The following is a 27,692-nucleotide window of genomic DNA, read 5'->3' as shown; positions in this document are numbered from 1 at the left end:
TTTTACTGTGAAATGCAATAATTTTTAAATTCAATTAAGAAAGTTAGAATTCAGATTGAAATCCAAACTTAGACCACCCTAATGATGTTTGACATCAAAAGATGCGCCAGTTGACAACAAACAACTTTTGTGAAGACATCAACTACAAAAAAATAATATTTGATAGCGAAAATATTTTTGTCTCGCTAATTTCCCGTTTCGGAATACTGTGCAGTTCCGCTTCCTGACATGTATAGTATGCTCATGTTCGACAGGTAGTTTTTCACTGTTTGGCCGGTTGCACCGACCTCCCAGCCAAGCGACGTAGCCACTTTTCTCTCGATCTTTCTCTTCAGCTTTCTTTGGAGCTTCTTGTCACTCAGGCTCGTCGGCCATCCGGAACCGGGCTTTCTTCGATGCTCTGATTGTTATCTAATAGTGCCAAAATGTTGTAGATGCCAGAACGGACGTATCCGTCGACCACAGAGTGCCACACGATGTCCGTTCTCTACGCAGCGGGGTGCCATTCTTTGAACGCGTACACTTATCAACGGAGTTGCTTCACTGTTTTTGCAATCACGGCTAGAGTTCGACCAATGGAGCTGTCAATTTTGTTCACTGACTCATGGGTTAATATGATTGACACAATTTTATAATGCAAACGTAAACAAAAATAATAACGATAATAATAATAATAATAATAATAATAATAATAATAATAATAATAATAATAATAATAATAATAATAATAATAATAAGCTGTGGAGAAGAAGAGCTGTGGCACAACCAACGTTCTACACGGAACCCCTCGCGATCGTGAAACAACCAAAATATTAGTTGTTTTTCTGAATTTGATTGGTTAAAATTTGGTACAATTAATCGATTGTTGTTTTTCCTAAACTATCATTTTTGTTTTTCGATCAACAAAAACGATGGTTGAAATAACAAAATTTTTGGTTGAAAAAAAGATGCTGTTAGTTAGTCAAGACACACATCTTTCAATTTCAATAAAGATTTTAGTATTTTTTGAGCCATTGCAACTTACAGTTTCAACAGATTATATGAATGAATATTAAACATTTTCAATTTAATCACTTTGTTCATACAATTTTTGTACATGCCTTGAAGATAACATGATACTCACTCATTAACATGCACTCCACGATGGAGAATCAAGTTGATTTAAGACCAAAATTCAAACACATACAATTCACTGGGTTTTAGTTTTGGTTAAACACGTTTTGGTAATTGCAATATCTCTTACGGCTATCAATTCTGTGCATAGCACTACTTTATATCAATCGTTTCTTCTTGTAACACCAGAGCAGTAAAGATGTAGATAATTTATCATCACATTAATATACTGACAACTAGTGTTATGATAAACATTAATTTACTATCATACAAAAGCTACTCTCCACGAGTTTTACAAACGTATGATAAGCGAATTTCATTTGCATGAAAATGTTTAAGAAACGCGTTTGAATTTTAACTAAAGTAATGGTTGATTTTCCATTGCGATTTTTGTTTTGCTTTGTGCTGTTTTTGACATTAGACAGCATTAAAAACAACATATTTTTCAACTACTTAAATATGTACAAATCAAATAACAAATTGGTTGAAACAACTAATTATTAGTTAAAACAACAACTGCAAAAATAAAAAATTGCGAGATCGTAATTTTTTTAATAAAGGGTTTTCCGTGTAGGAACGGGATTTGTAGTGTTGGGCAAGATGCGCCAGCGCGTGATTGGGTGGCAGCCAATCAGTGATAGAATGTGCGTATTGAAGATCAAGGGCCGTTTCTTCAATTATAGCATCATCAACGTGCACTGCCCACGTGAGACGAGACCCGATGACGAGAAGGAAGAATTCTACGCGCAGCTGGAACAAACCTACGACAGCTGTCCACGGCGGGATGTAAAACTCGTCATCGGCGACATGAATGCTGAGGTAGGCCGGGAGGCAATGTACAGGCCTGTGATCGGGCTGGAGAGCCTGCACACGGTAACAAACGGCAACAGCCAACTATGCATGAACTTTACAGCCTCCCGAGGGATGGTAGTTCGAAGCACTTTCTTCCCCCGTCAAAGATATCCACAAAGCCACCTGGAGATTACCTGATCAACATACGGAAAATCAAATCGACCACGTTCTCATCGACGGGCGATTCTTCTCCGACGTCATCAATGTCCGCACCGCTGTGCCAACATTGATTCTGACCACTACCAATCTCAAGCAGCTACGTAGCGTTCGTACTGCAGAGGAATACACGCAACAATTGGAGCAAGTGCTACCAACGGAAGAGCAGCTTGGCGCGGCGACTCTTGAAGACGGCTGGAGGAATATAAGGTCCGCCGTGAGTAGCACTGCTTCAACCGTACTATGACTGGTTTGACGACGAATGTCAGCAGTTGGTCGAAGAGAAGAATTCAGCAAGGGCGAGGATGCTGCAACACCGCACTAGAGCTAACGAGGAACGATACAGACAGGCACGGAACAGACAGAACACGGTTTTCCGGAGGAAAAAGCGCCACCAGGAAGATCAAGATCGCGAAGCGATGGAACAGCTGTACCGCGCAAATGACACACGGAAATTCTATGAGAAGGTGAACCGCTCACGTAGAAGCTACACGCCACAGGCCGAAATGTGCAGAGATACCAGTGGTAACTTACTCACGAACGAACGTAAGGTGATCGACAGGGAAGCAGTACTATGACGAGCATCTGAATGGCGAAGCACAAGATACAGAGAACGACACAGGAATCAATCTGTCCGAGTACCTGGGACGCTCTCGAGTCTCTTCGAATATCGGAGAGGGCTACGGCAAGGTGATGGACTTGTATCTTGTTCAATATTGCCTTGGAAGGTGTGATTCGAAGAGCGAGGATCGACACGAGTGGCATGATCTTCCGAAAGTCCGTACAACTCGCTGACGATAATGATATTGATATTGTGACACGTAACCTTGAGAAGATGACGAAAACCTACATCGGACTGAAAGCTGAAGCTAGGCGTATCGAACTGGCCATAAATGCGTCAACAACAAAATATATGAGAGGAAGAGGCTCTAGAGAAGAAACACTACCCCTCCCACCACGAATATTAATAGACGGTGACGATATCGAGATGGTTGACAAGTTTGTGCTCACTGGTGATCGCCGACAATGACACCAGCAGAGAAATACAGAGAAGTATTTTGGCAGGGAATCGTTCGTACTTTGGACTCAAAAAATCCCTTCGATCGAGAAAAGTACGCCACCGCACGAAATTGACCATCTACAAAACGCTCATTAGACCGGTTGTTCTCTATGGCCTCGAGACCTGGACAATGTTGGCAGAGGACCATCGCGCCTTCAGTGTTTTTGAAAGAAAGGTGCTGAGAACCAGCGCAGCGAGCAAGGTGGATCGGTCAAGTGGAGAATGATCTCAGAAACGTCCGTGCCTTGAGTGGCTGGTGACTAGCAGCCATGGACCGAGTTATGTGAAGACGTATTCTTGAAACAGCAAAGGACACCACTGGCCTTTAGCTGTTAGTCCTCCAAGTCAATCATTATGAAACTTAAGGGGGGAGGGGGGGTGTACGTGGGGTAGGGTATAAATTATGAAAAAGATCATAATTCTTGCGATTTTTTCTTAAAAATCTTGATTTGCGGTATCCACTGTATCTCAGCGCAGACTAATCAAAAGTCAACAAATCAAAGCAGTAGAGTAGATGTTTGTCTAGACCCCAACGTTTTTGTTTGATTTTTTTTTAGTTTTTGGAATTTTTGTGGTTGTTCAAAGTGAAAACTACGATTTTCCACGAAAAAATCCATTATTTTGTAGCTATTAAACCTCCCCAAAGTAACAAACAACAAAAAGGAAAACGTTGGGGTCTAGTTTTTTATACGTAGAAAGTGTGTAAATTTAAAAAAAATGGTGCAGTAGTTTTTGAACGACGATGGACACGGACTTTCAAAACCTGCTTACGAGAAAAACTCGCTTAAAGTTTTTTGTCTATAGAATCAATGGAAACAATTCATTACTCAAGGAAGCCCGTAGAGTATAACATTTTCAAAAAATCATATATTTTCTTTTATAATTTGTTATAATGAAACAATTCAAGAATGTTTTGTCAAATTTTTTAATCAGTCGAAGCAGAAATCTGGGGCCTGTGCGCCGAGCTATTACTTCTTCGCAGTATGAGATAAGCAAAGATAAAGGCCCATAACTTGCTGAGTTTTATTCCGAAAGGGTTGAAAATTTTACAGAATATTCTTGAAATGTTTTACTATAAGAAAATATAAAGAAAAAATAGATGAATTTTACAAATGTGTTAGACCCTACCCGCCCCTTAAAGACATGAAGGGTCCTGGTAATGATGAAATCTTCAATATTCTCATTAAAAATCTTCCCGATGTTGCCTTGAGACTCTTGGCTAAAATTTTCAACAAGTGTTTTTCTTTAGCTTACTTCCCTTAGAGATGAAAAAACGCAAATGTTTTTCCTATCCTTAAACCTTTCAAAAACCCAACAGAAACATCAAATTATCGATCAATTAGTCTACTTTCTTCCTCCAGTAAACTTTTTGAAAAAAATACCTTGTTGAGAACGATGCCTAATATAAATGAGAAAAATATTTTTTTACCGAAACTGTTTGGATTTCGTCATGGACATTCAACTACTCATCAACTCATGTCAGAGTAATGAACATGATAAAAGCAAATAAATCTTCTGGATTGTCCACTGGAGTTGCTCTTCTAGACATAGAAAAAGCATTCGACAGTGTTTGGCAAAGCAAAGCAAAGTCTTGGCATTACATTCCTTTTGTGGAATTTGGCCTTTCTGTTTCAACAGACTTCGCAGCCGATTCTTAGTGTACAGAATCATTGCATGGCTAGTACTATGGATCCTACTGACACTAAGAACCCTTCCAGGTCGGGGATCGAACATACGACAACTGGCTTGTAAGACCAGCGTCCTATGTGCTGTACCGGTTGTCAGAAATCTCTATTCTGTGCCGACACAAGTCAGTTAGCCACAGGTAGAAATCTAAGAGTGATCTGCAGTCGCCTACAAAAAAGCTTTAATATTTTCAGTGATTATCTGTCAAAATGGAAAATTAAACCAAATGCAGCAAAAACGCAATTAATTATCTATCCTCATTAGCCAAGAACATCTTTTCTTAAACCAAACAATAACCACATTATCAAATTGAATGGCTTGGAATTGATATGGTCTGATCAATCAAAATACTTAGGTTTAACGCAATAACAGTTGTACATCGAAACCTCCATTTACGAACTAAACGGGGGTTCGTAAATCGAGTTATTTCAATAAAAAAGTTTACGTTATTTGGAGTTCACTTCGTTAAAAAAAGCTCGTACCGTCAATGTTTTAAAACTTAATCATATGGACATTTTTGGAATAGATTCGATGGGCAGGAGACGGAAAACGATGTATGAAGAGGTTCTGAATTCCAAGATGCCGAATGTCATATACCATTTGACTGAACTGAGCAAATGTCTGTGTGTGTATGTGTGTATGTATGTAACAAAAATATACACTCACTTTTCTCAGAGATGGCTGAACCGATTTTCACAAACTAAAATTCAAATGAAAGGTCTCATGGTCCCATAGTTTGCTATTGAATTTTATCCCGATCGGACTTCCGGTTCCAAAGATATGAGATGATATGCACCAAAAAAAATGGAAAAAATATGCACTCACTTTTTTCAAAGATGGCTAAACCGATTTTCACAAACTTCAATTCGAATGAAAGGCTTAATGGTGTCATAGTCTGCAATTGAATTTCATTTAGATCCGACTTCCGGTTCCGGAGTTACATGGTAATATGTGAAACTTAGAGATAAAGTGTGCACTCAATTTTCTCTAAAACGGCTCAACCGACTTTCATAAACTAAGAATTAAATGAAAGGTCTTATAGTTTCCTAAAAATTTCTAGAACATTTTATCCGGATCCGACCTCTGGTTCCGCAGTTACAGAGCGATGAGTGTCAAAGTTTTCAAATCGCCATATAGATTGAAAATATGTACAACACCGAAAGAAGAAGAAAACACAGAACGAACCATGCGTGCTTTGTTCTATTTCGTACATGCTATAAAAAAACGGTTACGGATGTCTGCTACTGTACCATACCTCGAAAATTCCACGGACCATATTGAAATAAAAAAATACGTGTCGAATATTTTCCAGTTATTTACCGAAAAAAAATGATATGGAAAAAAAATTGATGGCTGATTTTGTGTGGAATACCCTCTATATTGTAAGTGTTTTCAAGAAATATAAATGAAACGGAAATGGTGGTTAGGGTGGGACAATGAATTGTCTGAGAAAAAGATGAAACGGTTTATTTTCTCCACCTAGCTTTTCGTGTTCCTTCTGGGTCCCATAAAAACTATGCAAAATTTTAGCTCGATCGGCGAAACTATATGTTTGCGCCCGACGTTTTAAGTTTGTATGGGATTTATTATGGGAAAATTGGCATTTAATAACAAAAACATCAGCTGGAGACCAACCTTAATCTTTGAAAATCAGTGCATTGCTTTTCTTTTTTTGTGCTGTAACGGTCGAGATTCTGATTTGTTCGATGTCTTCGAAATAACTTAGAATGAAGATTATTTTTGAGTGACAAACCATGTTCCATAAGTCACTGTAAAGACACAAAAAGTCTATGTTTTTGATTTTATGAAATAGGTTTTTATTGTTGTTTTTGTCATAAGAGCCTTACTATGAAAACATTAAAACTGAATATCTCAAGACCCGTTGCGGTCCTACCTCATTGTATTTTGATGTTTCATGTTTTCGTCTTCCCCATCCACTCTCAAAAAGTATGACAACTTAAGGTTGTACACTCTGTATATAAAATAAAGACAACGTTAGGTATAAACGGTTCAGTTACTGCTCTATTGTATGCAGCAATTATTTCTCCTGCATTTTTCTCAATGACATTCCCCCTTGCAAATGATAAATATTGAGCCACACGTCACCCGTTAGCACCGAAACACCCAATCAAACCATTTTAGACGTAGATATTCTCGAGAATACTCCAGAGTGGTTTTGTATCTGGAGTTTGCAACAAATCGATCTGCTACGGCAGCGAACGAACGGTGAACATCGAGAACAACGAAAATGTAAATGAAATTGATTAAGCATCAAGTTTCCTTTTAGGGAATGTTGACTCTACAGCATCGAATTCGAGTTCCGTTCCGAGTTCAAGAATGAGCGAGATATATTCCATTGCAGAATCGAAGCTTCACGATTTGGTATAGTACGCTCAAATTGTCGCCATCAACTCGTCCGATTGTCTGGTCGATTGAGGAGAATGTGATGAACTTTGTTCTTTTTTCAGAAGTTGAAATTTTAATACCGCCACAGGAAGATGCAAAAGTTTAAAGTTGTTTAACCTTACGAAGAATGTATCCCCCGACTGCAAATGACTTCGATGAACATTTATCCTGCCTTTAACCAAATCTGCTTTTCGGATCAACACAACTTACTCTTCACACGTTTGATTGGTGCCTTTGTTGTCTCGAATCTAAAAGCCGAGACAACGAATGGTTAGTACAGAAATGAAATAAAGTTGTTGAACCGAACAGGATTCTTCGGAGGATCCATTGTTGTTGCAAAATTGAACGTGAATTCGTTGTTGTTACTGTATAATTAAATTTTATTTCCATGGAAGATACTTGTTGAAGGTTTGTTGTCAGTTTTGATGATTTCAGCCTTCATACACGTAACTAAGATATTACATTAAATATCGTTTCTCCACGTAATAGTAGCAGGGCGTCGGGTCTATACTCGCATATTAAACCTCCGTCTGACTGATGGGTCCAGCCAGACCTTTTTCGTTTTTTACCATCAATTTTACATATTTATAATTTATCTATCGATTTGAGGTTTCAGGTAGCTTTCTAAAATTTTATTGGCTATCAATCTATGCAATTTGCAATATAGACAGTATCCTCGAAAAACGGCTAGATTGAAACATTTCCCTCGGTCTGACTAATGGTATCTAGCTGGATCCCATACATTTTGTATAGAAAGACACATTATATTATAATATATGTTATTATTTTTTTTTTTTCAAATAAAATTTTTATTAGGCTCATTTGCTTTAGCTTAACGTGGCCGATTGTCTTGTTGTTAGGGGGAGAGAAAGGGATGCCGTATTACGGGGCGGCATACTCCCCAGTTAGTAAGGGGACATAGGGAGGGTGGGACCTACACAGTATTGAATTGAAATTTGAATACATCATTGGTTTGTGGCATACATCTTTTAGACACATTTTGCGTTCGATGAATCTTCATGTTTTTCAGCTTGTAGCAATGAAGAGATTATTCTGGATTGGGATGCTTCGTTGGTGTGTTCTGACGTTGATGTGACGTTTTTGGGTAGCTTCCAGCAACTCAGTCAGTTCAAGGCAGGTGCATGCTCCGAAGCATCGTTTACACAGGCCATACTTCCAGCAACGTAAAGAAGAGTGCGGTAGAGCTGTAGACGAGAAAGAGATAGGGAGAGCACTAAATTTGAGCATTGATAGTTTTCAAGAAGTTATAGATGAGAGTCATATAAGGAAGATTTCGAGTTGCCAAGACGTCGCGGACTGGTACGAAGGGTGGTATACCTCGGGCCCGAAGTGAACCTATGAGTTGGGACCTGGCATCACAATACTCGACACATGTCCAAACAACATGTTCGATGTCATGATAACCCTCACTTCAAACGCAGACACCACTCTCAGCGAGCCCCACACGACGGAGATGCGCGCTGAACATATAATGATTAGACATGAGCCTTGACATTACACGAATAAAGTCTCGGCTCACGTCTAACCCCCGGAACCAAGCTTTCGTCGATACCTGTGGGACTATTGAGTGTAACCATCGTCCCAGAGTTCCACTATTCCATGTATTCTGCCAGCTGGCTAGAGTTTTCTGACGACAGCAACTGAAAAATTCATTGAAGCAGATTGGTCTTTCATAGATATCACCTTCTAGTGCGCCCACCTTGGCTAACGAGTCCGCCCTCTCATTGCCCCGTATGGAACAATGTGAGGGGACCCAAACCAAGGTAATCTGGTATGATTTTGCAGATAAAGCACTCAATTGTTCCCGTATTTTCCCCAGGAAATACGGTGAGTGCTTTACAGGCTTCACTGAACGGAGAGCCTCAATGGAACTGAGACTGTCCGATACAATGAAGTAGTGATCTGTGGGCAGAGTGTCAATGATCTCAAGGGTATACTGAATTGCAGCTAGTTCTGCGACGTAAACTGAAGCTGGATCACTGAGTTTATAGGAAGCGGTGAAATTTACATTGAATATACCGAAGCCAGTGGACCCGTCTAGATATGATCCGTCAGTGTAAAACATTTTATTACAGTCGACTTCTTTAAATTTATTATTAAAAATTTTTGGGATCTCTTGAGGGCGTACAGGATCCGGGATTCCACGAATTTCCTCTTTCATGGATGTGTCGAAAAACACAGTAGAATTAGAAGTATCCACAAAATGAACACGATTGGGAACAAACGAAGAAGGATTTATATTCTGAGCCATGTAGTCAAAATACAAGGACATAAAACGGGTTTGTGAATTAAGCTCGAAGAGCTTTTCAAAGTTTTCTATCACCATCGGATTTAAAATGTCGCATCGGATTAGCAGTCGATATGAGAGATCCCAGAACCTGTTTTTCAACGGTAAGACGCCCGCCAGCACTTCAAGACTCATCGTATGGGTTGATTGCATGCAACCCAAGGCAATACGTAAACAACGATACTGAATTCTTTCCAGTTTAATGAAATGAATATTCGTAGCGGAGCGGAAACAGAAACATCCATATTCCATTACTGACAATATCGTCGTTTTGTACAACCTGATCAGGTCTCCTGGGTGAGAGCCCCACCAAGTTCCGGTTATTGTACGAAGGAAATTGATTCTCTGTAGGCATTTTCGTTTCAAATACCTAATGTGACATCCCCAGGTGCCTTTGGAATCGAACCAGACCCCGAGATATTTAAATGTGAAAACCTGAGCTATGGTTTCACCCCCTAGTTGAAGCTGTAATTGCGCAGGTTCTCGCTTCCTTGAAAATACAACCAGCTCAGTTTTCTCCGTAGAGAACTCGATACCCATTTGAAAAGCCCATGTCGACAAGTTGTCGAGGGTATCTTGCAATGGTCCTTGGAGATCGGCAGCTTTGGGTCCTATAATAGACACAACACTGTCGTCGGCAAGTTGTCTTAGCGTGCAAGATGTGTTGATACATTCATCAATGTTATTTACGTAAAAGTTGTATAAAAGGGGGCTTAAGCATGAGCCCTGAGGAAGACCCATGTAACTGAATCGCTTTGTCGTCAAATCACCATGCTCAAAATGCATGTGTTTCTCGGACAATAGATTATATAAAAAATTGTTCAAAACTGGTGAAAGACCATGCTGATGCAACTTCTCAGATAGAACGTTAATGGAAACTGAATCGAATGCCCCCTTGATGTCGAGGAAAACTGATGCCATTTGTTCTTTACGAGCAAATGCCATTTGAATTTCTGTTGAGAGCAACGCTAGACAATCGTTCGTTCCTTTGCCCCTGCGGAACCCAAATTGTGTACCTGAAAGCAATCCATTTGTTTCGACCCAATTGTCTAGACGGAAGAGAATCATTTTCTCCAACAATTTCCGGATACAGGAAAGCATAGCAATCGGCCGATACGAATTGTGATCGGAGGCTGGTTTTCCAGGTTTTTTAATAGTAATAACTCTCACTTCTCTCCATTCGTGTGGGACAATATTACCCTCGAGGAACTTGTTGAATAAATTCAACAAGCGCCTTTTGGCAGAGTCGGGCAGATTTTTCAACAAGTTGAATTTAATTCTGTCTAACCCCGGGGCTCTATTGTTACACGACAAGAGCGCAAGTGAGAACTCTACCATCGAAAACGGTGTTTCGTTTGTATTCAATGTCGCGACGCGGGATATCTTCTGTTCCGGAACAGAGTCAGGACATACTTTCTTAGCGAAATCAAATATCCAGCGGTTAGAATATTCCTCGCTTTCGTTCGCGTGATTTCGATTGCGCATGCGACGGGCCGTATTCCAAAGAGTGCTCATTGCTGTTTCTCTCGTTAATCCGTCAACAAACCTTCGCCAGTAACCGCGTTTCTTAGCTTTAATAAGACTTTTCATTTGAAATTCTAACGCCGCGTATTTCCGATAATTATCTGGAGTTCCGTTCTTTCTAAACGAGATGAAGGCTGAAGCTTTTTTCGTTTTCAGCTCTGAGCACTCTTTGTCCCACCATGGGTTGGGAGAACGCATACTAGTTTGCGCGCTAGGTACTCGTTTCGTCTGAGCTTGAATTGCGGTGTCAAGAATCAAGCCAGCCAAAAATGTATACTCTTCCTCCGGAGGAAGCTCCTGTGATGTTTCTAGTTTCTCAGATATCGAGCTCGCGTAACGTTTTCAATCAATGTTTCGTGTGAAATCGTACGAAACATTGATTGTTTCCGATGGTCTTCCACGGTTGGTGATAGAAACTATGATCGGCAAGTGATCGCTACCGTGAGGATCACAGATTACCTTCCACTTGCAATCTAACTGTAGCGAAGTCGAGCAAAGGGATAAATCCAGCGCACTTGGTTGTGCTGGCGGTCTAGGGTTCCGTGTCATTTCTCCCGTGTTTAGAATTGTCAAATTGAAGTTGTCACACAGATCTTGGATTAACGAAGAACGATTATCATCATATAAGCAGCCCCATCCTGTACCATGCGAGTTAAAGTCCCCTAAAACCAGCCGCGGTGAAGGAAGAAGTTCTATGATGTCTGCAAGCCAACGATGCCCTATCGAGACTCTGGGAGGAATGTAGATAGAAGCTATACATAGATCTTTGCCTTTAATATTAATTTGGCAAGCAACAACTTCAATTCCCGGTGTCGAGGGGAGGTTAATACGATAAAATGAATAGCACTTTTTAATCCCTAAAAGTACCCCTCCATAAGAGTCTTCTCGGTCCAGGCGGATTATGTTAAAATTATGGAAGTCGAGGTTGATGTTAGAAGTAAGCCAAGTTTCACTCAAGGAGAATACATCGCAATTATGAGTATGTATTAAGTGTTTGAAAGAATCAAGTTTTGGGATGATACTTCTGCAATTCCACTGAAGCACAATGATCATATCTTCGATTCTCAGTGGTAAATTATCCATCAAAAGATACGATCGCTGCAAGGAGGGGCCATTGTTCAGTCAACTGTTTTAAAAATGTCCTTACTGTTGGCAGTAGAGCAGTTAGGAAGCTTTTCAGAGGATCAGTAATATTGAAGGCTGTTAATATCCAGTCCACGATATCAGAAAATTTCAATAATCCAGCGTTTGTTGGATTTTCTGGTTGTGCTTTGGGGTCATTCGGGTTTTTTGATGCCCCAGGAAGTGCTGGGTACTCCTTATCATCCCTAAGTTTTTTGAACCCAGGAGGTGTTTGCTTCGGTTTTGAGTCAGCACTTTTTGTTTCCGTTTGGTTCTTTTGTGACGAAGAGGACAGTCTGAGGCCTTTACGAGGAAGCTTGGGAGAAGCCAGATTTTGTCTTTTCCTGCTTCCTTCAACCTGTGTGTAGGAAGGTCCTTCGCCTGGGTCGTCAGAGGTATCCTCTTCAACTGGCAAGATTGCAAACGGGTTCTCAGGGGTCGATGGAGTGGTTCTTTTTAAGATTTCCGCATAAGAACGTTTGGAACGTTCTTTCACGGATCGCTTCAATTTCTCCGCACGCTGTATGTACGTAGGGCACACCGAAAGATCATGAGGATTCTCCCCGCAGTAGCAACACTTTTCCACTGCTCTTCTGCAGAGATCGTCCTCATGGGCCTCTCCGCATTTGCCGCATCGCAGTTTGTTGCAACAATAGGTTGCCGTATGACCTAACTGTTTGCAGCTTGTACAATGCATTACCCGTGGTACATACAGCCGAACAGGTAGACGAACTCCACTCACTACCAAATAATTTGGAAGTGTAGATCCGGCAAAAGTCACGCGAAATGAGTCCGATTGGTAAAATTTACCATCTATCGATTTGGAGTGCAATTGCTTGCACTCCAAAATTTTCACTGGATGAAGGTCGGGGTTTTTGAAACGGCCTACCCCGTCCTTCATCAGATCTTCGATTGTCAGACTTTCGTCACGGACCACACCGTCGATCTCCACCACATGAGACGGGACGTACACGCGGTACTCCTTCGTGAACAACTCGCTGGTAGCAATCGCGTTTGCTTGCTTCAGGTCGGACACAACAACGCGTAACTTGTTTGGCGAAACCTTATCTATTGTTTTTATTGCCGAGTAATGTTTTTCCAGGTCCCGAGCAATATTTAAAACTCTGAGAGACTTTAATTTGGGCCGGAAGTATACCACCCACGGACCCCCCGAGCCATCGTCTTGGTAAACTTTTTGGCGGGCATGCAATATCTTAGAGGGAGATGGAGGCATCGGAGAGGGAGATGGCATCGGAGAGGGAGATGGTATCGGAGGGAGAGATGGTATAGGAGGGGTAGATGGCATCTCGGAAGCAAACTCAGCCTCTAAATGTTCTTCGATCATTCGTTCAGCTTCGCCCTCCTCCGAGACACCCCCACTGTCATCAATATTCATATTTAAAGTGCGGGAGTAAAGAAGTCTCCCGCACTTGAAATGAGAAAGAAAGAAATAAAATGAAAAGAAAATATATGAATAGTAAAAGTTGAAAGAAAAAGTTTGAGAAAATACTTAACAGTATGTCACGGTAAGCTGTTAGGTGAGTTGCTCCTTCACTCCTTCGTTGTGCTTCAGCGTGACCTTGACTCAGGATTTGGCTGCTGCGATGCGGGTAGCAAACAATAGAAATAACTGCTGCCCGAGGATAGCACAATAGCGTCTACTGTTGATACCGATACAAAACCGGTGCACAGACAGAACTCACTTGCGGGGATGCTACTTTTTATCACTTTTATTTAATGCCTATACTACAGCCTCTGCTGTGATAGGCACCTTCGTCTTACCGATGTCGATTGTTAAAAAAACGCGTGTGCTCACTTCGAACATTCGGTTACGAATGATAATATATGTTATATCTGCGTCTCAGTTTACGAATGAAAGTAGATCGCATAGGACACAAGTGCCAGTAAACATAGTATTTACGCGCTTATTTGTTTGATTGTTCACATTGATACTTTTTCATATAAATTAATAAGTGATGAAGTCCAGTTTTTATACAATACACGGTCACAAGCCATTATTAAACCTCACTTAATAACAGACATCAAACATACAGTCTGTTACATAGAAGCGTGGTCACAATTTCTCGCGATCGGTAAAATGAAATGGTGTGATATTTCTTTTAACACAGAGAGCAGTGGTGTTCTTGATGCAACGCGAGAATAAATCAGCTGACTATTGTTTACAATTCGATTTCAGCATTTGTCTAAAATGAGTACCGTGTACGCTACGCGCTTCGAAGCAGTTTTTTGTGCTCGCACCCGAAGAATCCCTAAATGACCCAAGCTGCCGCGGCGAAATACATGAAAAAGTCGAAACAGTTTGTGAGTAAGTGGGTGAATCGTTTGAAAAAAGTGAAAAATGTCGACGACTTTCCAAATCGTGGCTCTGTCGGTGTATCGTCGGAACAATACGAAAAAGTGCTTTGTGACCTGTTTTTGAAGAATCCGACATTTACTTTACACGAAGGTGTTTCAAAATTAAGAAAAAACAGCTTCAAATATATCGTACGGAACTGTTCGCAGACATTTGATTGCAAATAAATTGAAATTTCGAAGAACTTTGCAAAAACCGATGTTGAGTGAAAAACATGCGCAAAAACGTCTTGAATTGGCTAAGGAGCAAAATGGTGTCGTGACCTTGGATTGGCCCTCTCAGTCGCCCGATGCCAATCCAATTGAGAACGTTTGGGCTCAAATGAAGATAAAGCTTGTGAAAAACCGACCACACAATTTGAAACAGCTTGTTCGCCGAATTCACAAATTTGAAGGTCGTTTTCAGAAGAATACGCTCAAAATCTCGCTCAAAGTATGCCTCGAAGGTGTCAAGTCATTATTAACGCAGAAGGGGATTGGACTTAATATAAGTGTATTTGATGTAAGTTTTTGATCTAATAAAACAATATTCAAAAGTATTTTCATGTTGAGCCTTTTCATTTTCTCACAACAGTGACCACGCTCTTATGTAACAGACTGTAGCAAACAAATCAACGGTGGCGCTTGTCGTGAACAGCTATCTCTATTTATTAACGGAAGCGGAAGTTTGCAAAAAAAAAACTTTTGATATAAATATTGCTATAAACACTTCTTAAACGAATATGATATATTAGTAACTGAAGGTTCTTACTTCCAAAAATTACTAGAATAAAATTTTTAACACCATTTAATTCTAAAAAAATAGAAATTTTATTCTAGCGAAATTATTCTACTAAATGCTCAAACGCTGATAAACTAATTCCTAAAATTAGCTTTATAATCCTATATAGTTTTCCGCAATTATTTGCCTATTTTTCAACCGTGATGGCACTGGCGGCCTATTTTGTTTGCAAAGAACTCGACGATGCAAAAAAAATAATGCAAGACGCACTTTTCTTCATTCTTTATCTAGAATTCTAGTTTTACCGAACATTGAAAACCGAATGAATAATGTTCATATAATCATCGTTCGTTCATCTATTGAAACTTTTTTCGGTAAACCCATCAACATTCAATTGATTGTTGTGGCTAATCGTTCAAGCACCGGTGCTGAAACACTTATATGCAAGAGAGACTGACAGATATGTTTACATGAAGCAGAAAAAATTCACCGAAAAACTCGTTTTTATTGCTTCAAATTGTTCAATTCCAGTTTGCCAGCACTCAAAGGATCAATACATATGTTTTGTTTCATATTTCATGAAAAATCTCTTTTTTATAAATTCAACATACGTTTCTATAAAATAAAATTTAAAAATCGATCAAAAACATTATTGGTTTTATTATTCCGATTTTTCCATGTAATATCTTTACTTTTAGAAGATTTCAGAAAATCATATGCCATGACAAGTAAGAAATGTAAGAAACGAAATATACCTGGTTTGTATATAAATGAGCCTGAATAATTTACACCGAATAAAAATACACGTTAATAAATAGGGGTCTGGCCAGACCCATCAGTGAGAACGAAGGTATAAAAATACGGAAAGTTAAACTTATTCAAATTTTCACAAAATTTTTGTCAAAGTTTATGTCGATTTGATTAGGGCGCTGGTCTTACAAGCCAATTGTCGTATGTTCGAGCCCCGATCTGGAAAGATTCTTACACGGAACGACCGAAATTAGCTCTGCGCCTAATTCGTATTACTGTTTTTGAATTAGTTGATATTAACAACAAAATATCCAAAATAACTATAAAATTAGTTAAAATTGAGAATTTACTTTGCTGAAAAAACTCTTATTTTTAGAGAATGTGTTTAGTTGGCGAATATTCTGGACACAAACCAGCAATATTTCAATCCAGTACGAAATTCTCATTGACAACAAATTTTGTTAATAAAATCAGAAAATTTGTTTCTATTTATCTATCACCATCATTACTGAAGGACAGGACAAAGAAAACTAAAATGAAATTGGTTTTACTAACAAGTTTATTAGCTAAAAACTCATGAGAAGTGTCAAAGCAAAACAATCCATTAAAAAGCTAAAAGGGACAGTCTTGTTGAAACTGCTTGCAAATTGTTTAGATGTTTTTCGCACGTGTTACGATATATCCATATATAAACTTCTAAACGAATATGTAAAAATGACGTAAACTGTTAGTGGAAAGTGTATTTATTCAGAATTTGTGCGCATTTAAAGCGATTGTGCGTAATAATGTTTTTACGGGGAACAGTGAAGTGAGTTTCGAATATTGCACTCTAATTGTATATGTCAAATGATTTTTTTTGTATCTTCCAACCTTCTCGGCTACGCTGTCCGGTGTACTACTTGTATTCGGTTTTTGTTTCCGAGTGCTCAAAATTTTCAGTGAGATAGTCAATTTCGCGAAGTCGAATGAACAAAACAGCAATTGAGAAGAAAAATTTTCAAAAAGAAGTTTATTCGCTTATGTCTTTTTCTCCAATACAACATCGTATTTATACCTGCCAATATAGAAAAGATAATCGTGACTGAAATTTTTTCGGTAGTCATGTACCATCTAGTAGTCATTACGGTGTTAACGTTTTTTCGGTGACAGAGCGCCATATAGCTGCAAATGGCAGAAACCAATTCAACCATTTATGTTGGTTGAAAACAACGTTTTATTTCTCTAATTCCACTAAAAAATTAGTTGAATGGATATGAAGCGTGCCTTAGCTAAGAAATGACAGCACGTTTAATTGGTGAATTCAACAAAAAAATAGCCATTTCAACAAATATTTTATTATTATTATTAGGAGAATTAGAATTAAAAAATCTAAATTAGCAAAAGTAAGATTTTTTTAGTTGTCTCAAAAGATAACTAACTAAAATCAAAAAATCAACTAATTTTTTCGCCAAAATGCTGATTTCGGTCTTTCCGTGTAGTGTCAGTACAATCGCAGTACTAACCATGCAATGTTTCTGTACGCTATGAATCGGTTGCGAAGTCTGATGAAACAGAAAATTCCACAAAAGGAATGTAATGCCAAGACTCTGCTATGCTTTTCTGAGTCAGCTGGAAAACTCAGAAGATGCATCGGATCAGTCAGCTAGTCAGTTGTAGGATAAGAAGTTTTTGCACTGGGACAAACAAAATCTGGCCGCTAGCCGATTTCTGTAAACCGCAATCTGAATCAGAAATACAATCAAGCTTCTACTCATGAGAACGAAACTTCTGTTCGAGATGTGACTAAAAAGCTGGAAGCTTCGAAAAGTAACATCGACCGAGCAAAGACGCAAAATAGACTAAACACTCTGAAGAAGCATCTGAAACCAAACCGAAGAGCCGTATTTGACAAGCATACGGACATAGATTTTTTTCCCGAATCTTGGTAAAACTTGATCTTTATTCAAATAGCCAACTTTAAATCCCCTCAAATTCTGGTATTTTCATCTGACAAGTAAATTGCATTCAACTTGATTTTCGGTTTCGGGAAGACTATAAATTACCCAGATCTTCTGTTACTTTTGGAAGAAAATTTCCAAAATTATCGGTTTCCATGCCCCTGGTTTACCCCTCCGAAACTCAAGAAATTATTAGGGGAGACAGGGGCTAGACCGGACACGGGCTTAAAATGGGACAGTTTAAATATATTTTAAACGTGTAATTATTTCGATTCATGGATTGAATTTGTCGACGTGCTTAGAGATGACGCGGTAGAGATGACTTGGGTAAAACACAGTTTTAATTGATGTTTTTTTTTAAATTTCTAAAAAGTGTCCGATTTGTTGCGAATATGTTGCTAAAAACGAACCGTGCTAGAATCGAAACGTCATGAAAAAAGGGTGTTGTGCATAGTCTTTTAGGTGCTAAGAAATAATACCAAAAAAAAATTTTGAAAATCGTGTACGAAATTTTCATTACCAAGTAATTTTGTGGTTGAAATAAAAAAAATTGACGCTGCCTGACTGTCACCATACCTGCATAAAGACAGCACAAAGAAAGCAAAACTAAAATTGGTTTTATTAACAACTTTGTCCATCCAGCGACTGGCGCCATTGAAGAAGGGGACAAGCGATTATAAATACACTCTCCTACTCAGTGCTGGAGCGGAAAATAGATATAAAGCGAAAATACTATTGTTTGATGGACAGAGAGGATGTTTGGATGTATGGTATCGGTCAGGATGTAGACCATGTTCGATGTACGTTCTACTATGTCTGACTGCGTTTTAGAGTGTATATAAAAAGGTTCAGAGTGGCGAAATGGTAGCGCGTATGCACGGAATGCATAATAACGCAGGTTCGAGTCCTGTCTCTGAGCGTAACTTTTTTCAATAAATCATCTTTTCTGTGAGTTTTTCATTCATGTGACTTCTCCAATATATGTTTGCACTCAGTCAATGTTAAAATTGAAGTTTTCTTCTGTTTACAACATAGTTTTGGATCTAGAAAATAAGATCCATCACAGTTTGCGTAGAATACTCGTAGTGGGCGGTTGCTTTTCTCTGAAGCTCCTTGTTGTTTTCGCTCGGGCAACGTCGTTTGGAGTACTATTTGTATTTGGTTTTTGCTATCGGAGTGCAAAAAGTTTTCAGTGAGAGAGTCACTGAAATATTATGGCGAAATCAACTAATAATATCAATTGAAATCAACAAAAATATTTTTGAATTTAGAAACACATTCTGTTGAATTCGACCATTCATATTTGTTAAAAACAATATTTTATTTTACTAAGTCAACAAAAAAGTTAGTTGAATGAAAACGGAGTGTGTCTTAGTGTGTGAAATGACAGCACGTTGAATTGGTAAGTTCAACTAAAAACTTTGCCATTTCAACTATGGTTCTACCTTTTTTAAAGGAATAAGAGTTAACAAATCCAAAATAGCAATATTAAGAACTTTTTAGTTGTCCTAAAAAATAACTATCTAAAATCAGTAAATCTACTAATTTTTTCGCCAAAATGCGAAAATGAATGGATTTTAACAATCTGAAGCTTGTTGAATAGCTATTACCGTGCGGAATCTAAGTCTGAAAACATATTCTGTTCCATAAGTCAATTGTAACAGATATTGCCAAAAAACGTCTAATTTTGACAAAAAACTTCGTGTAACTCAAAAAGTAAACATCCTATCTCAAAAACATTCAATTGCTTTAGGGCAACGGAAGACAAGTTTGATCAATCGGTCCAGTCATCTCCAAGATCTCGACCTCTATGTTGACAACACACATACACACAGACATTAGGTCAGTTCGTCGGCTCGGCCCTATTTTTGCCTTTCTCATATGGAAAGGCTATATAAGCATTGTGAGAACCAACTTTTGAACCAAGACCCTGAGGGTCGAATTTCATATACCATTCGACTCAACTCGACGAACTGAGCGATTTTCTGTGTGTGTCTGTGTGTGCATGTATGTATGTATGTGTGTATGTGGCAAATAATGTCACTCGATTTTCTCAGAGATGGCTGAACCGATTTTCACAAACTGAGATTCAAATGAAAGGTCTTACGATCCCATAGTTTGCTATTAAGTTTTATCCCGATCCGACTCCTGGTTCCGGAATTACACGGCAATACGTGCAAATCTATGAGAAAATGCGCACTCAATTTTCTCGGAAATTTCTCAACCGACTTTTACAAACTAAGATGCAAATGGAAAGTCTTGAAATTATTTTAAAAGTTTCCGCAATGTTGATCCAGATTCGACTTCCGGTTCCGGTATTACAGTGCGATTAGTAAAAATATTAAATTTCATAAGTATTTTTTCACAAGCGATGGCGAAACGAGGTGCACATTTTTATGAAATTTACTGATAAATCCATCAATTTGGCCGACCTTGTTAGTTGGTGGATATATTAATCTTCTTTGGGACTATTAGTGCACAGTTTCCGCTTCCGAACGCACCGGTAATAGTGAAAAAAGCTCCAAAAACGGTACTCATTTGGATTTCTTAGCAACGGTTAAACCGATATTCACAAATCATGATTCCAATTAAAGCTCTCAGTGTTTTAAAAGATGCTGTGCACAATGGCGTACCGAGGAAATTTGGCGACCGGGGCAAAATAAGAGATTTGCCGGCCCCATCGTTGGTTTAGTGAGCAAAAAAAACTGAACTCCATCTCCGGAAAGCTGACTTGGGCGAGCAAAAAAAAGGTGAAAAGGTAAATTCATGGTAGTTAATACCAAGTTTTTGACTTTATTCAAGTTTGACAGAAAAAAAATCTTGACAGAATCTCCTACTTATGTTTTTGAAAACATAAGAAATATGAGAAAGGCATCATAACACCATTACTACAATACTAGGTGGATTAAAAAAGGTTTTATGTTTATAAAAACAGGTAAAATGAGAAAACTCAATTTAAGAGTTATTTATTATGCTGATGCGTTATGCAGTGTTGGTGATTACCGAAAATTTGGCAGAAGCTACTCGATATTTCTCTATATTGTATACAACATTTTCAATCCGGTAGAAGATGCTACAAGAACTCGTGTCTCTTAATGCATGAACCGTGAGAGAATTTTTCTACATTTCTTCGCTCCACTTCATACTCTGAGTATTTCACGGCACTTAAAAAAATTTACAGTCTGATAAAGATCGGCGCTGTGTGAAATTTACCAAGAGAGAATCGCAAGTTGACAATTATCGCAGAAATTCGAATTGATGATTCGACTTGATGATTCTCATACTAGGTTGCAATATTTCAAAACCCTTGTGTGGAGCATTCACATGCATTTTCATAGACACAACTTATACAAAGGTAATATGCACATAGTTAGAATAAGCGGCAATAGTAAAATGATTCTATCGCAATTATCAACTGCCCATGTAGAATCGGATCGCGAAACGAGAATAAGCGACCGTTTGTTGCTTCAGAGAGAATTCCCACAGCAGCGTACTAACCCGTGATGCTCAGACGGGTCATCGAGAGAAATTCGCTCTCGCTCTGGTATCCATTCTATGTTAAATGAACCATGCCGGTTTTTTGTTACTGTGATGATATCCGTCTCTCTTTGATGGCACTGATTGGATCGTGTGAAGATTTTGTAAAGAGCGTTCTTTGATACGATAAAAGCCATCCTTGTACATGTACATGGCGTTATGTATAACAAGAGATATTCACGATTATGTTCTACCCATTTTTCACAGGACGAATTTTGAAAATGTGCCTCATAGTACAAGAAACATATTGAATTCATGATATTCACTCATGATAAATATCGAGTGGAATACTATCAAGAAATTGCTATTGTTCCTGCATGATTCGTCTGCTGCTTCTATGTTGGCCTCAATTTTGCATTTTAAAACATTTCCGTGCGACGCCAGGTAATTCCACCAGTAGTTTTAATGAAACAAAATGTTTCTGCATCCATTAGCATAACGGATGAAATTTGTTGGTGTAATCACCCACGCTCGACGTTGGATGAGTGTAAAAATTTGCATTGAGGTTTCTCTAATCGAATCAGATAGCTGCTCATAATAGAGTGCGCTACTCCATAGCACTTTGCTAACATTCTGTTAAGATGAATTTCGCCCGTTACCGCATCCACAGGAACGAACGGAGAACTAGTTCTTGGCGATCGGGTGCTTGAGCAGCCAGAACAGGTAAATCGTAACAGTCGACTATAGACTAGACCTCAAGCAAACGGAGCAAATCACACCCGAGTCATATAGACACGTGCATGCTCTAACGGATTTTCAATTCGTTTAGGAAGACGCGAGGTTTTAACTCAGATGTGAAACTGTGAATAAGTGTGTAAATTGTTCTCTGCAGCTAATATTAGCAGCTGTGACAAAGCTGCAACTTGGAATGACAATGAAACTTAAAACATGGTTCAACATCAAAATGTAAGCAACATCTCGATGCCAAATCTCCATAACACAGATAAATACGCAAGATCCAAATTTAAACACTCTCATTAACTAAACAACCCTTTGTTTTACGATTTAACCACTCTCTCAGCGGTTGAACATTTCCCTACAGCATTATTTTCGAAATTGCAGTTTAGGTAAACACAGTTATTGTTGTTTTTGTACCACGATCGTCCCAAATCTGTAAGTTGGACACTTTTTTTTCTTGTTCATGTATCCGCCAGACCGTTTGGGTTACTGCCAAACAAAGGGGGATACAAACAAACGTGCGCTTCTTTCCCACCCAGTAGTGAGGGAAAAAAAACCAAAATCACAGAGCGAATTCAACGAAAACAAGCGACGAACCGGAAAACAGCACACGAACCATCGCATCGACCAGCGGAGGAAAAAAAAACTTTCCTCGCTTGTTGTTACTGCTTGAGGGGTTTTCAGTCAACCAACGAAACAATCAACTAATGACGAAAAAAAACTGCGTTCAAAGAGGAAGCCAACAATTAAAGTCGAAAGCCCTTACTTCGTGTAGGATCGAAATCTTCTGTCCAAATTGACTGGCGAAAAAAGTGAAACAGATTCATTTCCGGTTTTGGAGCGCACGGCACAGGCAGGTATAACAACGAATGTCAATAATTCAAATGTTGGTTTTTTGTGCAGCTCAAGCAAAGGCCCTTTTCGACAAGTAGTTCCGCTTCGTTCTGGAATGCTTGTCGTCTCTCAAGTTCCTTACGCTTCGTTCCGCAGCGATTAGTACGAGTTTCCGGAAATGATAGACAGAGTGCAGGAAATTTTTTTTCATTATTCCACAGAAAGTCCCATGGGCACGAACGGTTCAAAGTAGCATTCCATTTACTTCCTGGTTTATCGCTACCTACTGGAGGTCAATCGCGAACCGTTCTAATAGTCTGGAGATGCGGAACGACGCCGGCCACTGAATATGGTAAATCACGAAAAGGTTTCTGCTGGATTGATTCATTACTTCATTCAAATGCTAAACATGTTAAGGAAAGCTAACGAGATGATGCCAACCGAAGAGATCACGGTATTATGACAAATTGCGGAACACGACCGGCATCGAAAACAGTCGGATGAACATTTATGGACTGCCCAAAAAGGTCAATCGTGTTTGAAAAATTTGAATGCTTGCTGAAGAAAAACAAATCGATCACGTATCACCGAATTAATATTATTTTCTTTTCGAAAAGACGGCTTCGTAGTGCATGCATTTCGTATACATTTTAGTTTATGAGTGCAACCGATTGTTGCGATTGTGCTGGTAACTAAATAACTTAATAGTGACCGTGCCGTGAATTGGGACAGAATTGACATCCCAACATCGCATAACATTTCAGCAAGATAAAATTAAACTCTGATTCCTAAAGGAGATCAAATTCTGTTCTCCTTTCAAATAGCATTGACTTTACGTCCGGGTCGTGCCATCAGGTCGTGCTTAGCAGTTCAACATAAACTGCTACGCACTGATGAGTCAAAGACGAAACGTAAAAACTATTCAAAATGGGTATGTGCACCTTAGCATAAATATGGGAGTGAAAAAATATGTTTTGTTTCTTCTTTCAAATTAACACTTCTAGTTGAAATTTGCTCACTTTCCTCGCAAGCCTCGATTTTCGATTGAATCAAAAACGATAGCTTTCATTTCATGCCTGCTTCATTGAAAGCAGTTTTGCCGAATTCTGTACTCTTTCGAATCGAGAAAATGTAGAGCAAAATTGCATTGAAAAATTTAGTGAACAACCTGTTTTAATTCACCGAGTGATGTAATGATGCCTTTCTCATAATCGTGTGTATTACGGATCAAAGTTATTTCACCGAAAGGGTTATTTCGCCGAACGTCATTTCGCCGAGAGGGTCATTTTGCCGAATGTCATTTTACCGAACGTCATTTCACCGAAAGGATCATTTCGCCGAATTCTTCAATATTCTTCATATTGTGATTGGAATTGATTTGAAATAAAGACTAATGAAAAATGATAATGTTTACTCCCGTTTTGTTGAACTACAATCGTACTTCTGAAATAATCCAGAAAGACTTGAATGAATTTTTTTTCCTTTTTTTTCTTATCGCTACCGCTCGTTCGGACCTAACTGAAGCAGAGAAACCTAGCTTTGAATAGACCGGGCATGCAAGACCGACGGCGGGTCGGCGGCCAACTCAGCTGAGACATTAAAGCAAATAGATAATTTTGATGAATAACCAGAATTTGCAGTTTTCTAATTCATTGTGTGATGTAAACGAAACAACCCTTTCGGCAAAATTACCCTTTTGGCGGAATTACCCTTTCGGCGAAACGACCTTCGGTGGAATGACCCATTCGGTGAAATGGCATTCGACGAAACGACTTTCGGTGAAATGACCCAAACTCAAAACTGTTCCTCGATTCTAAAATGAAAATGTGTAGTTTTGTTTGGTCATCAAAGTATTACTATCAATAAATAAGATGGATTCAAATAGTTTGAAAGATTTTGTCTCTCTCAAGCATCGTCACTAACATTATTTGTGCTATTTAACACTCAGACCCCTGCAACTCTGGGAGCGGAAGTCGGATTGGGATAAAGTTAAATAACAGGTAGTGAGATTATACGAACATTGATTTGAGGCTACTTTGGAAACAGTCGGATACGCCATATCTGCGAAATTGAAGTGATTACCAGTGTTGCGAAAGTCATGATCAGAAAAAGTTCATTTCAGTATCACTAGTGAGATTTTCTGAAAAAAACCCACTCCCGATATTTTCATTCATGAAATAAGCACACACAAAACTTCGACCATCGAAGTTTACCATTGATTTTTTCGTGTCGGCGAAGCCCAAGGAAAGTGTTTGCAATCGGGCAGGCCCGTACCCAGGATTTCGTTTCGGGAGGGGCCCAAAGATAAAAAATTAATGTTTCTGAAGATGTACCTAATTTTCGGTGTGCCTTTTACGGGTGTTTTTAACAGACGCTTTAAACTTTTTCACTGGAACTGTTACTGTATTACATTTCTTTACGTTTACTGTCTTGTTATTTCTGTAGCACGAAGAAACGTAAAGAAACGTGTAGAAACGAAGCGGTTTGTAAATATACAGTCTTGTTCAATAAAAAAATAAATGAATTTTAATGTAATTTCACATCAATTTGGGTTTTAAATCAAATTTTCGTTTCAACTGATGTCTATTTCATAGTACTATCGATTTACATGTCGTGTAAGTTTCATCTTTTCTTTCTGTGTGCCCTTCTATATTGGAAAGCCAAATGTGAAGTTTTGTGCAAAAAAAATGCGGTGGAATTTTTCCATTGCAAGTGGTGGCAATGTAGATTAATAATCAATTCGCGTATTTTTGTTAGCTTTTATTGAAATGCAAAACACAGACAATTCAAAAAACTTTTCAGATTAAGAAGACAAATCTTCTGATAGTTATTTTCTTTTTGAAAAAAAATGCGACGTCATTTAAAATATACCGTTTTTCTTCAAAGTGGATCGATTTTTGTTTGCATGATGTAACGTTTTTCGTCAAAAAAGTAAAAAAAAAGTAATAATAACAATAGTATATCGAAAATGACTATCAAATGACCCGTGTTACTTTTCTATTTAATGATTAGAAGATGTCAACAAGAGATTGTTGCGAGCTACATACCAGTGTGATGAGTAATGAAACAAAAATACCTGAGAAAGAGAAAAGAAAAAGATTGAATTAAATCATATAACTACTGAAATTGAGTAAACATGTTGACTTTTCATATCCGATCATATGCGTTCCATATTCAGAACCGGAATCGTTTCATATTCAAAATTCAAAACAAAAGACAATCATGTAGAATAGATGCTACGCTCAGTCCGGCTCGAAAACCGGAAAAAACCTGATTCATGTTCAGTCTACAACGCAAGCGGGACAGTACACAGATAAAAATATTTTGTGAATTTACATTTATTTTCATGCACATATTTGGAGCAGGTAATTGAATGGAAAGTTACATTACAAAACTAAGCGATTTGTAAATATACAGCCTTGTTCAATGAAAAAGTAAATGCATTTCAATGTAATTTTACATCAATCATGGTTTTAAATCAGATTTTCGTTTCAACTGACGTCTATTTAATAGTACTATTGGTTTACATGTCGTGTAAGTTTCATCTTTTCTTTCTGTGTACCTTCAATACAGCATTCTATCTTTCACTCCTCCGTCCAATGGTTTACGATTTGAACGAAGAATGTATATTGCGCAGTATCAATATTCAACCGAACGGTTCAGAGTCGATAGTGAAAGGACTCGATATACAGTGATATTATTAACCATTTTTTGCTTAGTTTTGCTATCACATTCCTTTCCTTAAAATTTACTAGTACGATTCAACGGACTTCACAGCCGATTCTTGGAGTAGGTTACTATGGAATAACTAGCTATGTTCGAGGCCTATAAAAAATAGTTGATATAATTATCCCATTGGACCACAGCCCAACACCGGAATCTCATTTAGCGCGCAGAAAATGAAATCTTACGTGTATTAAATGAAACATAAAAGCTCAATATTTGAGTTTTCCTAAATAGATAACCATTCTACCATGCGTCTCCATTGGAGTGCTATTAGAAGAAAACGCATAATGCATAACTACTAAACATCATGTGTTTCCTTCGAAAAGAGCTTCAATGGAAGCACATGGTTGATCGTAATTTTGCAATAATGCAATCAATAGTCCAAAATATGGAATCGATGCACTTAATGTTTTTCCAATACTAAAAAATACATATTTTTCGGTACCGCGGTTACTTTAAAATCAAATAGAATAAAATTTAATTGAATTACCATGGTTCTGTCAATATGACGTTTTTTTGGGGACAAAGTTTAAATACTTATTCGCATACAGCCTTCACAAACTGGGCGCAATTTGACATTTGGTTGTCATTGATTATAAAATTTACAGTAGTTCAGCAATTGTAATTCGATTGCCATATTCTTACCGTACTCACTACTGTATAGCTAGATTTACCGTACAAATTATTCAAACAAATGCTCTAAAAAAACGTGTGATCAACATATCGATCTGTGAAAACTCGCATAATTTCGTCAAACATAATCGAACAAAACAAAGCAAACAAAGAGCAATAGTACAATATCTGTTTAACATCAATATTAGTTATTATATCTTATGTAGTTATTGATGAGTTATTCTAATTGAATTAAATACAATTGATCTCGTAGTTCAATCTTACAATATAGTAAAA

The 27,692-nt window shown here is 38.3% G+C and overlaps 1 protein-coding gene across 6 annotated transcripts in view; it reads right to left on the bottom strand.

Annotated features, from left to right (window-relative positions):
• The window catches only part of LOC131430992 (serine-rich adhesin for platelets), a 371,249-nt gene that overhangs the window by 257,432 nt on the left and 86,125 nt on the right, over nucleotides 1-27,692 (bottom strand). Inside the window, exon 2 of one of the 6 annotated variants that reach the window (XR_009229618.1) lies at nucleotides 26,105-26,133. The exons of the other annotated variants lie outside the window; for them this stretch is intronic. The gene's annotated coding sequence lies outside the window, so the exon portion shown is untranslated. The remainder of the gene's footprint in view (nucleotides 1-26,104; nucleotides 26,134-27,692) is intronic. 6 annotated transcript variants of the gene reach the window in all.

Source organism: Malaya genurostris, chromosome 2, assembly GCF_030247185.1.
Source record: "Malaya genurostris strain Urasoe2022 chromosome 2, Malgen_1.1, whole genome shotgun sequence".
Taxonomy (NCBI): Eukaryota; Metazoa; Arthropoda; class Insecta; order Diptera; family Culicidae; genus Malaya; species Malaya genurostris.
The sequence above is the reverse complement of the archived record's forward strand: the minus strand, read 5'-3'. Positions and strand labels throughout refer to the sequence as shown.